The sequence below is a fragment of the Alexandromys fortis genome, unplaced genomic scaffold (genome assembly GCF_014885135.2).
Source record: "Alexandromys fortis isolate MF-2015 unplaced genomic scaffold, M_Fortis_MF-2015_v1.1 scaffold_61, whole genome shotgun sequence".
NCBI classification, from domain to species: domain Eukaryota; kingdom Metazoa; phylum Chordata; class Mammalia; order Rodentia; family Cricetidae; genus Alexandromys; species Alexandromys fortis.
In genome coordinates, this window is record NW_026067962.1 from 7,526,270 (window position 1) to 7,540,265 (window position 13,996).

The window sequence follows — 13,996 nt, forward strand, 5'->3', positions numbered from 1 at the left end:
TCCTTTTTCTTTTCTCTGCTTAACCGGTTATTAAAAATTTCTCCTTAAAGCTTGATTACCTCAAAACCGTAATCATCCATCTATGATTCTTTGTTTCCACTGAGTTTCCCACTGTAATAGGAAGCCATATTTTATGTTCTTCACTGCAGATACTGTTTTCTCCAATATTATAATCACTTGAAGCAGCTTCAAGCTAACACCCACGTACACACACACACATACACGGACACATACATACACACACACACTAAAAAAGGCAACAAAACAGATTAAAAGTGAAAGGGTTATTACACTGACAATAGTTTGTCACCTTGCATAACTAACAGCTTAACACAACACTTCTGAGGGTTTGCCATGATCACAGCTTTAAATAGCAAAAATCAACAAGCACAGTTAAAAATTATATGAAGATCTATACTACAATTTTATTACAGTCAGTTTTAATTCTTAATGGGAAATAGATAACACAACAGTAGCTACAGAAAGCAACTGTAAAACACAAGGGACTATAGCTACCAATGTAGATTTCTACGTGACAACTATAGGGAAAGTAATCTTGAGATAATATAGATAATTTCAAAAGGAACACCTGGATATTAAAATATCTGCAATATTATAACACACCAAACCAAATTCAATGATTATTTTACATTCATAATATATAAGGATTCTTTCCCTATCTGACTAAATGTAATCTTCTAGTTGATGTGATTTTTAAGTAGGAGCAATTGAAGCTAGGAAAACTGCATTCTCAAAGAACTGCAGCAAAAAGATTAACTTTAAAAACTCAGTCAACAATCTTGATTACTGTTAGTAGAAAACTGTGGTTTAAGTATATTCTTTCTACTGTAAGCCATCAATCTACTTTTATTGCACTCTGATGGAGCACATAGTTAAGAAAGAGAAAACCTGAAGAAAGGTTCTTTTTAGCACCTTTTTTCATGAACTAGGATTTTACCAATTTCTTCTGTCGTTATATAGGCTACCAAGTATTAAGAAATCAATGCAATGTCTTCAGCTGTCAGTCACGGGGCGGCACTACTGGAAATTAAGGGAACACATCTTCAAGTAGAGTTGCACACACATATTTCTAAGGAACCCATTTGCAGTCTTATTTATGCTCTTGAAATAGACAGCCTACCACTATCTGCTGAAAGTGCTCATGGCTATGAAATTATCTAATTGAGTATCATTTTCTTTTATAATCAAAGTACACTGACATTTAGCTTCAATGACTTGAAGCTTTAACTTTTAATATTTTCTATACAAAAGACTTCATAAATAGTCCCAAATAAGATTACTTCTTTAAATATGTCTCTACTGGGAGAAAAACTGAGTGAAAATATGTCATGGTTACATAACCCCCGAGAGTTTAATAAACAACATGCTTGGAGTAGTAATTCATTACAATGATAGATCGCTAAAATTTCTCAAAAGTCAGAGTACAACAAAGGTTTTCAAAGGAAATGAAAGTAATGATGGAGTGGAAAATTATCATCCTTTATATATAAAATAATCTTACAGATCTTAAATAAAGTTTTCCGGAGTGTGCTGCACATCTCTGTTAACCATTTACTCAATAACCTAATAAAAGCAACCCAAATGGGTCAGTACGAGTCCTGGTAAGCTCGCATAGAAAGCCCATCATTGTGGTTGCTTATTAAAATAATGTTACTACAGGAGAAAGTTCATTTAAAAGGAAGAATACTTATGCTGTGTAGGCTGCATAATTTTCATGTTTACTTTAAGGCTTTACCCTTTATTTTATATAAATATATATATGATAAGCATAACTTATGATTTTATTATGTCTAAGAAAAATATTAAAAAGGTTTTAGTGGAGCCAAAGCTGAATTTTTAATTTGGAAACACATAAAAGGAATTAAAAACTCTATCATATACATACATGAAATGAATTCTAACCTCAGAATCAGAAGCATGAAAATGATCAAAACAAATCAATAAAATCCCACGTTATCTTCATAGTCAAGGAGCTTTTATTAAAAGCAGAATTAAAAAAATAGTATTTGAATTATACAATTTGTGGAGATGGCCTAAAAGTGCAATGGAATGACTATCAGGCCTCTGGTGACATGCCAGGATCTGAGTGCGTACGGATTCAATATAAATTAAAAAAAAATGAGAATCTGCTCAAGATTTAAACCAAGCAGGAAAATGTCAATGTGTGCGTGCACGTGGGACAAAGACACATATACATGCATGTGCACGTGCACACGCGCGCGCGCACACACACACACACACACACACACACACACACAGGGGCTGGGGTGAGGCAAAACCAAGTCTGCTCATAAAGACATTTTCTGTATGTTCAGTATTTCAAATATTTTTTCCATTGCTACCACATAGAGACATTTATTAATGTCTATGTTCATAAGTATGAGAGAAACTTTGCTTTGCTTTTACACTCAGTTTTAAAAAAAAAATCCATACAGGTGGTCAATTGTATTCTGACTGCACACTAAGATTTACAGGCTCAAAGATGGTATGGTCACATTAGCCAGGTGTGCAGAGAAGAGGAGAGCACTTATAAATGAAATTAATAGCATTATACTATGGTAACCTTACTTTAAAGTTCAGTCCTTGTTTTAACATATTTCTCACACTTTTATTTCTGAAAAACAAAAATTAATATTTTTCATTATTCCAGATAGCAACAATCTTTCTAAACCTTCCAATTTTAGAAAAACTGTAAAACTCAAGAAACATGCAAGCCACATAAACCTCTATGTAACGCTTTCTTTACTTTGCTTCCAAGATACTGTTCCAAAAATGAACAAGAAGAGAAAAAAATTTCCAGGTTAAGATCTCCTATTATACTACTAGTTAACGTTTGTTGTAACAGAAAGTTCTAGATTAACGTTATTTCTGATGCCGGTAAATTACTTCCCGGTCCAATAAAAGGCTCTTAGATGATAACTGTCTTTTGCCTTCCCACCAGTGGAGGTTCTAAATCTTAGTCGCAATAACCACAATAGGTTATAATATTTTGTTGTAAGAGTGATTTGTCAAAGATTTGCAATTAGTCCAAGAATTCAGCTGCTAAAATACCATACAAACAGATGCACAGTCCTCAAGAATGAGCATACGTGATTTGGAGTTGAAGTGAGGAGGATGAATCTATAGAAATGCAACTTGTATGTATATTATTGGTTTTAATAGTAGAACACAGACCTTTGAAAAGAAATCCTAATAAAGCATTCCATTAGGAAAAAAGGAAGGTGGATGTATTCCTTAAAAACTAATGACCACTGTGAATTCTCTGGTACTCTCTGAGCAGCAATAAACTGCATTCTTATCAAAATACAAATCTTCACTACAAAGGGAATTTAGAGTAATGGTAAGGTGAAATAATTATTACGATATATGCTATAACATTGAATGTTAATTTTTATATGATTGCAATAATTGTGATTCCATTACAACTTCTAGTTTTCTCTTATGATTTCTAAAATTTATCTCAATAAATATAAAGGCTAAACCACATGAATCTTTCAAGAAATCATTTCAGTTTTTAAGAGTAACTGGTATATGAAGTTTCATGTACAACCACATTCAGCCTAGTGTTATACTACTGGGTTGATTATGTGTCTTAGCAAAAGGATTTTATATGCATCTTAAATGAAGACAGTGCCCTTTACGATATCCAGGTATGATGACCACATGACTCTCTAAATCTAGCATCTCTTAAATACAGACAACAATGACCACTATTGTCTGAAGTATGCACCTGTTCATGTTCAGTAAAGATGCATGAAGTATAGGCACACCATCTAGATACTAGGGAGGCTGAAACAAGAAGATCATAAGTTCATGACCAGGCTGGGCAACTCAGTGAGATGCTGTCTGAAAGCCACTGAATGAGAAAGGCTATGGTGTAACTGAGTAAACAACACTGGCCAGTATGAACGAGGAAGGCGCTGGGGTTCAATGCTCATTCCACAAGAAAATTACAAAAATCTTTAATTAGGATCTATGTTCATATCCATTCTTTATTAATAGATATTAGCCAAATAGCTATTAACTAGGAAAAAGGTAATTTTTTAAAAAATTCGTGATCTTAGAGAAGCTAAATAAGAAGGAGAACCCAAAGAAAAACCATATAGGCTTCCTCCTGAATATTAACCTTCATCAGGCGATGAAAGGAGACAGAGACAGAAACACACATTGGAGCACCGAACTGAAATCTCAAGGTCCAAATCAGGAGCAGAAGGAGAGAGAGCACGAGCAAGGAACTCAGGACCGCGAGGGGTGCACCCACACACTGAGACAATGGGGATGTTCTATCGGGAACTCACCAAGGCCAGCTGGCCTGGGTCTGAAAAAGCCTGGGATAAAACCAGTCTTGCTGAACATAGCGGACAATGAGGACTACTGAGAACTCAAGAACAATGGCAATGGGTTTTTGATCCTACTGCATGTACTGGCTTTGTGGGAGCCTAGGAAGTTTGGATGCTCACCTTACTAGACCTGGATGGAGGTGGGTGGTCCTTGGACTTCCCACAGGGCAGAGAACCCTGATGGCTCTTTGGGCTGACGAGGGAGAACTTAATTCGGGGAGGGGGAGGGAAAGGAAATGGGAGGCGGCGGTGGGGAAGAGACAGAAATCTTTAATGAATAAAAAATAATAAAAAAAGAACTAAAACTAAAAAAAAATTAAAAAAGAATAAAAAAGGTATATGTTATACTTTGTTTGGAAGTTCTGCATAGCCATCCTTGGATGCTGTCTGGACAGAAGCATTCTAAAAACCAAACAAATATTTTTTTTCTTTAAACATTATTTTCTTAGGCTTAAAGAGATTTTGATGAATAATTACAAAAATGTTTGTATTTAGCAGTCTTTTAGTCAAGTACAGATATCTACAAAATAGCTTTCCCTTCACTGTCAGTGTTTTGGATACTTCCTTATTAATGTTAGCCGTATACAAAAATATAATCTGGAGGCTCAGGGCAGGCTGCAGAGGTATTATTGGTTTGTGTCTTTTTACAAGTCATCAGATAATATGTTTGATGATGTGCTTATCAGTTTGGCTCTAACTCATCACGCAAACAAAGAACCATTTATTTAAAAAAAATGTTGCTAGCAGAATTACATTAAGAAAATTAAGAAATAGTTTAAAATGCCTTCCAAGAAGAACTGAAAGAACAAACACCTACTTCCTCAGAGGCAAGGACAGGGGCACAGTGTAATCACTGATCATGACTCCAAAGATTCTGGAGGAATCGTTAGAATTCAGGCACTGCTCAAACTGTACAGGATGATTGCCATTTGAAAGACTATCTACAAGAAGGGGTGGGAAATCACAAAATTAAAAAAAATACTAGGGTACATTTTAACCTTCTCTCAAGTAACTAGCTCCTCCCTAAACTACTGCCTCTCTGTCTGTCTCTGTTCCTACATTTATATTTCTAATGCCAACTGCTGTTCTTCTTCTGAGGGGGTATCCAGCAAGGACTAATCTGTTCTAATAGTAGAAACAAACTGTAAATTATAACGGAAATAGAAAATCCCTATTTTATGGCTTCAACTTGCCACGCATTTATTCATTCATTTAGAATAAAAGAACACCCCATGCTAGAAACTTAAAAACTACTGCTTTTATTTCATATTTATGTGTACCTGTCTGTGTCCGTGTGTCCGTGTCCGTGTCCGTGTGTGTGTGTGTGTCCATGCTCCAAATGTGTGTGGTGCCTTTGGAAGCCAGAAGAGGACACTGGCTCTCCTGGAGTTAGAGGTATAGGAGGCCGTGAGCTGCTGAACATGGGTGCTGGGAACTGAATTCAGTTCCTCTAGAAAAGCAGCAAGTACTCTTAACTGCTGAGTCCCTACACACAAAAGTCCCTACCCAATTAGAGCAACACTGAACTCTGAGTCAGCTCTGAGAATCTGGACAGGAGAAGAACAGAGAGGGAAGGATGGGGAGAGAGGGAGAAAGCGTGCAAAGGGATGTCATCTGTGTGGAGACCTAGAGAAAAGACAGGGAGGAAAATAAGACAAAAAAACTGCCTCAGACTGTACAGTCAAATACGTCAGTTTGAATCTACTCTCACTGGCTATAAAGTCTCTGAACTCAAACACTTATGGTCCCTTTTCCTGGTTCATAAGAATAGATGGAATGAGCTGGCATGTAGAAACATTTTGCACAATACCAACATACAGCAGAGATTTAGTGCATACCAGCACCTTAATAACACAACACACCTTCAACCATCAACAATGTGAGCTGTGAAAATCATCTCTCTTATTCCAGTACTACAGCGCACTACACTCCAGGCTTTCTTGTCAGCTTACTTCCATGTCTATTCGTATATTTTAAAACAACGGATAGAAGTAATTTCAGAAATGACACATTAAAAATGCAACTAATTTTCTCCTCAAACTACATAACTGAGCTGATAGCTGCAGGTTTCTTTCCAGGGAACAGCGGGCACGGTATGGCGAAGGAAAGAACAGCACAACTGTGCCAACACAGCCACAGGGTATGAACAAAGCGGCAGGAGCACTCTCCCAAAGCTGTGCTTGACGGAGTGCATGCAAGCCATGCAAATGTGCTAAGATGTTCGCTACACTAATGCCTCGCTGATGTCCCATTCAATTCTAACAGTTTCCTAGCTCCCGACCTGACCCTTGCTTCTGCAGTTAAGTGGGATCCTTGGGTCACAGTGCCGTGTCCTGTGCTGCTGCTACACACTCAGCTTCTTCCGCAACTTGTCCTCTCTGTCCTGCAACCCCACAATGACCCTCCCCACAGAAAGCCATGACTTCAGTCATGTTTAATGTATGTACACATTAATAGTAACATCATCATCTAAACAGGTCTTAATTACCTTCTGTTTAAACAGAAAGCACTGCTGCTGTAGAGAATGCTCTTGTATAGTATAAAGATTTGCCACTCATGTTGGTTTAATAAAATACTGATTGGCCAGTAGCCAGGCAGGAAGTATAGGTAGGGCATCCAGGCTAAGAGAATTCTGGGAAGAGGAAAGGCATAGAGTCAGTTACCAGCAAGACACCGAGGAAGCAAGATAAGAAAGTCTTATTGAGAAAAGGTACTATGGCTAAACATAGACAAGAATTATGGGCTAATTTAACTTGTAAAAGCTAGTTAATAATAACCCCCAGACAACAAGTCAAACTGTTTATAATAATGTAAGCATCTGTGGACCTGGCAGGGAAAAAAGCTTCTACTACACACTGCTGCTATTTTTCTGGGAAAAGCCATGACCATGAATACACAAACTCAGAAGGGTAACAGACTACATATCCAGTGACAGCCTCAAGTATGATTACAGGTGGGACCAGGGGCTGATGATGGTGAGCATCTCATTGCTGTGTGGGTACAGCTGGCTTAAAGCATTGACATGATGTCTTTGAATTTAGTATAAGTTTACAAAGGGAAATGGGGTGTGGTTTGGAGGACGTTGGACCAGTAATTTTTTTTCACATTTGAGAAAAAAATTTGAAAGAGATTATTTAATGAGAAGTAAGAGGTGGAATTGTAGGTGGGACGCAGAGGAGCACTGATGCACCATATGTTGTCTTTATCTCTGGGCTTTTACCCTTTACATTGAAAAGGGAATGATGCTGTAAGTACCTGCCTCCTGCTGAAAACCTGGCTGACTTAACACACTTGCAATTCAAGCCACGTTCCTAAGAGATTTTGTACTCCCCTAAATATCTTAAGTTCTTATCAGCAGTGAAGTGAACAAGTCTAGTTTTTTTCCCCAGTATCTATCTTCTTTCATAATTATCACACTGTGTAGACAATAAGAAACTGAGCAAACCTAGGCTATGTGTGGGAGTTAGGGGCTGGAGGGGGAGGGAAGACAGAGGAAAACAGATAAAAAAATACTTTATTCTAAATGGTAATATTTGTCATCTAGTATTCCTTTTCTGCCCAAATACTAGACTTGGGTGGTGAGTTTAATAGCATACAGTTCTATTTCCTCTCTCAATCAGCTGCTCTAATTTCTATAATAAATGACACATCTGATCTTCCATATAAAAATGAGATTTAAATACCTGTCTTAGGAAATATTACCACAGTGGTAAAAAAAAATAAATTCTAAACTAGCCACTTCCTCTCACACCATCCAGAAATCAGTATTTCAAGCATAGTTCTTTCTGAGCCATGGCAAGCATTAATGAAAGGACTAGCAAATATAAGCAAATGGCTACATCATAGAAACACAGCCTGTGCAGTTCTGTGGAAGTTTCTTCATCCTCACCCCTCCCAATAGTTATGCTAATACCGAAAACAGATTCCTTAGAAGAAAGCATGACAATAACAGTGAACTGGTCTTGTGAACAGTGTATCTTTCTCAGCTATGTACCTTCTATGAGCGGTCACTGTTAGAAATGTGGTCTAAAGGCACCAGGAAACTCATGTTCCTAAATTAGCATGAAGAACTGATTCCATCATCCCGAATTTTTAACACAATAAGAATAGTATTTATATTTAATAAGTCTAGGATATTGTTGATATTGTTTTGAAGCCAGATTTTTATTCGTTAATTACTTTGAAAGTATGGCTAAAAACTAAGCTGTGGCACTGTCTCCTTAGGGTTTGTTAAAGCCATTTTCATCTTGACTTGGAGTAGCCCTGATCAACTGCAGGAAACACAAGATCTGCCCTCATAGCACTCTCTCATGGAGGACAGGGGAGGCTCTGGAGACCGGCAGGTTCCTTCCAACCCCAAGGCCTTTAAGAGGTAAACAGTTAACTGTGGTGGGAGAAACTCTTGGATGTGTAGCTGCCTATATGTCACCCTTGGGGAACATGCAATGTGCAGCTGCCATGGCCTGTCCTTGCAGAGGTGGGACTCTCCAGTGGTATACCTAGTAATTGGCTAGGGGACCTTTAAGTTCGATATAGCTTGACAGTGAGTCACCCAAGCTTCTTCTCTTTTGTTCCCTAAGTTAGCCTGGGATAGGAATCCTGTCTTTGGTTTGCCAGGGCCTTACCTATCTGATGTAAATAGAAATAAATGGGAATAAGCAGAAGAGATGGTAAAACTCATCTAATATTCCAAGAAACTGATTTTGATACTGAATACTATCTAAGCTTTTAAACTAAGAGTAATGGAAGCTAAAAAAAAAAAAAAAAACAGTACCACAAATATACATATAGTATTGTAAAGTTATTTCAACTTATTTTCTATAGACTGAATACAAGATTGATAAATAAAACTCTTGAAATGTCTTTTCATATTTAAAGAAGGATAATTATTTTCAGTGTAATCTCTTCCAAAAATACTTAGCTTTATTCTGTGGGAATTGGTTGTGTGTGTGGTGTATGGCAGGTGTTGGCAATCGAGGTTGGATGTCTTAGAGTGAAGGATTCAGAACCACCAGTGCTCTCTTCTGCACACATGAAGAGCCTCTCCGTGCTCTTTGGCTCCATGCGGTAACATGCCGTCACATGTTTCTCTACTACCACACTGGCATCAGACACAGGATCACAGCCCATGAACCTTGTCAAACTGGCACGATCATCTGCTGGTATCCAAACATGAGAGGAAAGTGGCATGCCAGCTTGGAGAAAGCTGCTGCAGAGGACAACTGCACACGATGAGAACAGTTATTCCAGAACTGATCACTGCCCAGCAATTATCAGAAAATGCACTGGACTTAAAAAGTCCTCACTGCACAAGGACATTCTGACATCAGTTTAAAATACAAAATTTCCAGAAGGCATTTTAGTAGAGCACTTTGTCTTTCTCAGAATAAATACTTCAGTATATCTACATACACATTTATTTCATATAAATCCTTCAGATGAAGTGAAAAGTCAAAACTGGGGAGAAGTAGAACATCACATTTGACTCTGGTCCAGTGAGAATTGGAAATACACAGAAACTACCTCTGCCTAGACCACTGATAATCCAAGCATAGCGTTTCCACAATAAAAACCATACACTATTAAAACTATTTTCAGTGCTGTCCTTGTCAACTCACATTTGGGTAATCATGCTGGTAAGACTTTATGAGAGTAGCTTCTGATACCGCTTAGAAATTACTATGCAATCTATGACATCACTACTCAATCTCATAGCAAATTCCCTGCTCCTCTAGTTCTTAAAATCTTTCCACCCTCCTCTTCTGGAATAGACAAACAGGGAAAACTGTGTGCAGGAGATGTGGTCTTCCCCACAGAAGAGCACAACTGACTGTCCAGTGCCAAGTAGTCAGCCCCCAAAACATACATACAAATAACATTATACAGACTGAGCAGGCAATATTTAGAAGTATATATTTATACACATATATGCATGCAATAGAAATTGGTGAAAATAGAGGCCATGAATTTGAAGAAGAATGGGGTAGGGTGTACAGGAAGGCTTGGAGGAAGGAAAGGAAAGAAAGAAATATTGTAATTCTATTATAGTCACAAAAAATTTAACTATTTCTGGGATTGGGAATGTCTTGGAGAATAAAGGTGCTTGCTGTGCAAGAATGACTTGGGATTTCCAGAATCCACATTAAAAGAACCCATACACATCTAAGACCCCAGAACTGGATAGGGCAAAGGCAAAAGGATCACAGTGGCTTACTAACCATAAGCACCAGGTTCAGTGAAGATGCCAGTCACTCTTAGCTATGGTTTCTATTGGTGTGATGAAACACCATGACCAAAGCAACTTGGCAAAGAAAGAGTTTATTTGGCTACATATCCTGAGTCACAGTTCACTGATGAATGCCAAGGCAGGAGCTCAAACTGGGCAGAAACCTAGAGGTATGAGCTGATGATGGAGAGGCCTCGGTGGAGTGCTGCTTACTGGCTTACACATCATGGCTTGCTCAGCCTGCTTTCTTATAGAACACAGGACCACTGAACCTGGTACTAGAACATGCAGCAAGTCTTCTGCCTCTGTCTCCCTAATGCTGGGACTACAAGCATGTACCATAAAACTTGGCCTAAGTCCAGCTGGCCTGGGTCTGAAAAAGCCTGGGTTAAAACCGGTCTCACTGAACATAACGGACAATGAGGACTACTGAGACCTCAAGAACAATGGCAATGGGTTTTTGATCCTACTGCACGTATTGGCTTTGTGGGAGCCTAGGCAGTTTGGATGCTCACCTTACTAGACCTGGATGGAGGTGGGTGGTCCTTGGACTTCCAACAGGGCAGAGAACCCTGATTGCTCTTTGGGCTGATGAGGGAGGGTGACTTGATTGGGGGAGGGGGAGGGAAGGGAGAGGCGGCGGTGGGGAAGAGACAGAAATCTTTAATAAATAAAAAAAAGAGGGAAAAAAAGAAAAAAAAACTTGGCCGAAGTCATGAGTTTTTATATAAATTTTCTGTCCCTTTTAAGAAATAATTAATTCCTAAAAATATTCTTAAAAACAGAATTTAAGTGTGTCAATTTTTTGACTACCAGTAATAACCTGCTTCCATGTCTCTAACAGTCACTTTATATCTACGTACCACTCTGTTGGTTATAACTTTCATCAGACAAGAGGATTAAATAAAAGTAAATAAAAATAAGAATGACTAGACCTCACTTATTGTCCTAATGGAACCCAAAAGTAAACAGAAATCTCAAAGCGTTATGGTAACTGTGATATGTGTAAGGCCTATCACACAGTGATAACATCAGACAGAGATAAAACATCAAGTTGACCATCGAAAAAGGAAAAAAACCCACAAATTTCTACAGAGCAGGTCACATAAGTAGCAGACACTGAGAGAAGAATTACCTCAGATTTATCAACTTATGAGGAATGAGCATGCATCTCCTTTCTGACTGAGAGATCTTTACTATTAAATGAAATGATACAATGGAAACAAAGACGTTTCCAGGCATAACCCAGGCACTGGGAGATTTAAGAACATAAATCTTATATGTGGGTGGTAGGAGAGAAGCAGATGACCATGTACTGATGGTGTACAGTATTGAAATATCATCTCTAGGGCAAATGGTGTGGGAGGAGAGAAGCAGGTGCCTAGGTGTTGATGGTGTACAATATTGAAGAACCCAAGAATGTTCCTGAATAGTAAACAAGCTGCACGCATTTAGATACACAGCATTTGCCAAGTGTAGAATTATTCCATCTATTCTGTCACCTACAAGTTTGAATTCACGGAATATGGTAGCTGACTTACAACATCCTGATTCACCATACCTTCAGGTTCAGTTTCAATCAGCGATTTCTGAGTTCTCACAAGGAACTGCTGAGCTCTGCTGGAGGAAATGCAACAGTGATGTGGACTGCTGCCATATCAGATTTATGCCTTCCAAGCTCGCAAAACCACTCAGCAATTCTACATTCTGCCCCTCAGCTCCTTCTGCCACTTCCCATAGGGTTTCCAAATTGTAACTCCTGACATGAGGGCCCCAAACAAGCCTTTCTCTGCCTCAGGCTTTTAACTGGGAACTTGATTAGCTACAAAGAAGAATTAAGGGCCATGGGCATGTACTGTCTTGGCTTCCTGTTCTCTACAAGTACTGATGATTAATCCGCTCCCACCTGCCATCTCAGAGCATGAGAAAGTCTCTTCTCTTCCACAATAATTCTTCCCAACAATCCCTTATTTCTACACGTGCCTCCCAATCCACTGCACCCCAATGTCCCCTTCTCCTTACTCATATCTCTCATTTTCAAGTCACCTTTGCCTTGGCCTCTGAACACCTTCAAGTCTCTCCCTCTTTAAAAAGTAAAACATAGCAAAGCTCGGGCGGGACACAGCAGCCTGGCCTCTGTCATCCATTTTAGGTGGCAGAATGCTAAGTCCAAAGTGCCCCCTGGGACCTCTGCCTGGGAAGCTTCTGGCACCTTCTTGAAATGCTCCCTTCACATTTTCAAAGACTTTCATTTCTTCATTATGTCTACTTCCTCTGCACACACATCAGCAGTGTTTCTCGGGACATGGTCTAGGCCCTCAAGCACCTTGATCCTGACCACATCCAACCAAGGAAGTAACAGTCACCTATATACTGGCATTGCCTTAATATCTGGCTTAAATTTATCCCTCAGCTTCTAATCCTACAATTAAGTAGCAAAGCAGATACAAACTCGAGGGGAAGCCTGTACCCATCTTATTTGGTGTGACAACCATGCAGTGACACACATGAGAAAGCTGATTGTTCTGATGTCCTAGAGCAAATCATGAATTGTACCTTCTGTTAAGAGTCCTTAACTCCCACTCCCAACTCTCTATTTCTGCCTCACCTTAAACATTATCATCTTTTACTTGGACTACGTCCCTCTATCACTTTTCCTAAACCTTTATCATGAACTCTCCCACCTGTGCGAACCTGAGGTTACTCCTCTATTCACCACTGGCTGCTGTCCACCTCTCCCACATCACCCCTTATCCTGTGTGCTCTGGGAACAATGAGCTTTGTCCTTCCACAAGTGTATTCCTGATGTGGGAGTGATTTCTTATTAATAAAGGAACTGCCTAGGCCCATTTGATAGGCCAACCCTTAGGTAGGCGGCATAAACAGAACAGAATGCTGGGAGAAAGAAGCTGAATCAGTAAGTAGCCATGATTCTCCCACTCCAGACAGACACAGGTTAAGACCTTCTCTGGTAAGCCACCTCGTGGGCTACACTGATTATTAGAAATGGGTTAGATCGATGCACAGCAGCAGCGGCGGCCGGAACCGGACGCGCACAGCGGGCGACATAGCTGGCGCAGTGGCCGGGACCAGCGGGTACTGACACAGTGGCAGACAACGCAGGCGACAGGGACAAGTGCAACACCAAGAGCAGATTGCCCCAGGACAATTAAATCAAAGAGGTAGGCCTTTGGTTGGCGAGGTCCCTGGCAAACAGGAAACCTGGTTCTTTTCCTGAAGACCCGTCTGAGGGGTGAGAGGGATCTTGGCCCCTGGCAGGAGCCAAGAAACAGAACGAGGGAATTTTGCAAGAGGAGCCTCTGGCCAGCAGGGAAACCTGATCTGGTTTTAAAAGACCAATTAGAGATCATCAATAGGAGGAGATGGGCAGGCGCCAAGGCAAAAATTC

The 13,996-nt window shown here is 39.5% G+C and overlaps 1 protein-coding gene across 2 annotated transcripts in view; it reads right to left on the reverse strand.

The window, feature by feature from the left end:
- The window catches only part of Fbxl17 (F-box and leucine rich repeat protein 17), a 474,904-nt gene that overhangs the window by 251,178 nt on the left and 209,730 nt on the right, over window positions 1–13,996 (reverse strand). The gene's annotated exons all lie outside the window — the stretch shown is intronic.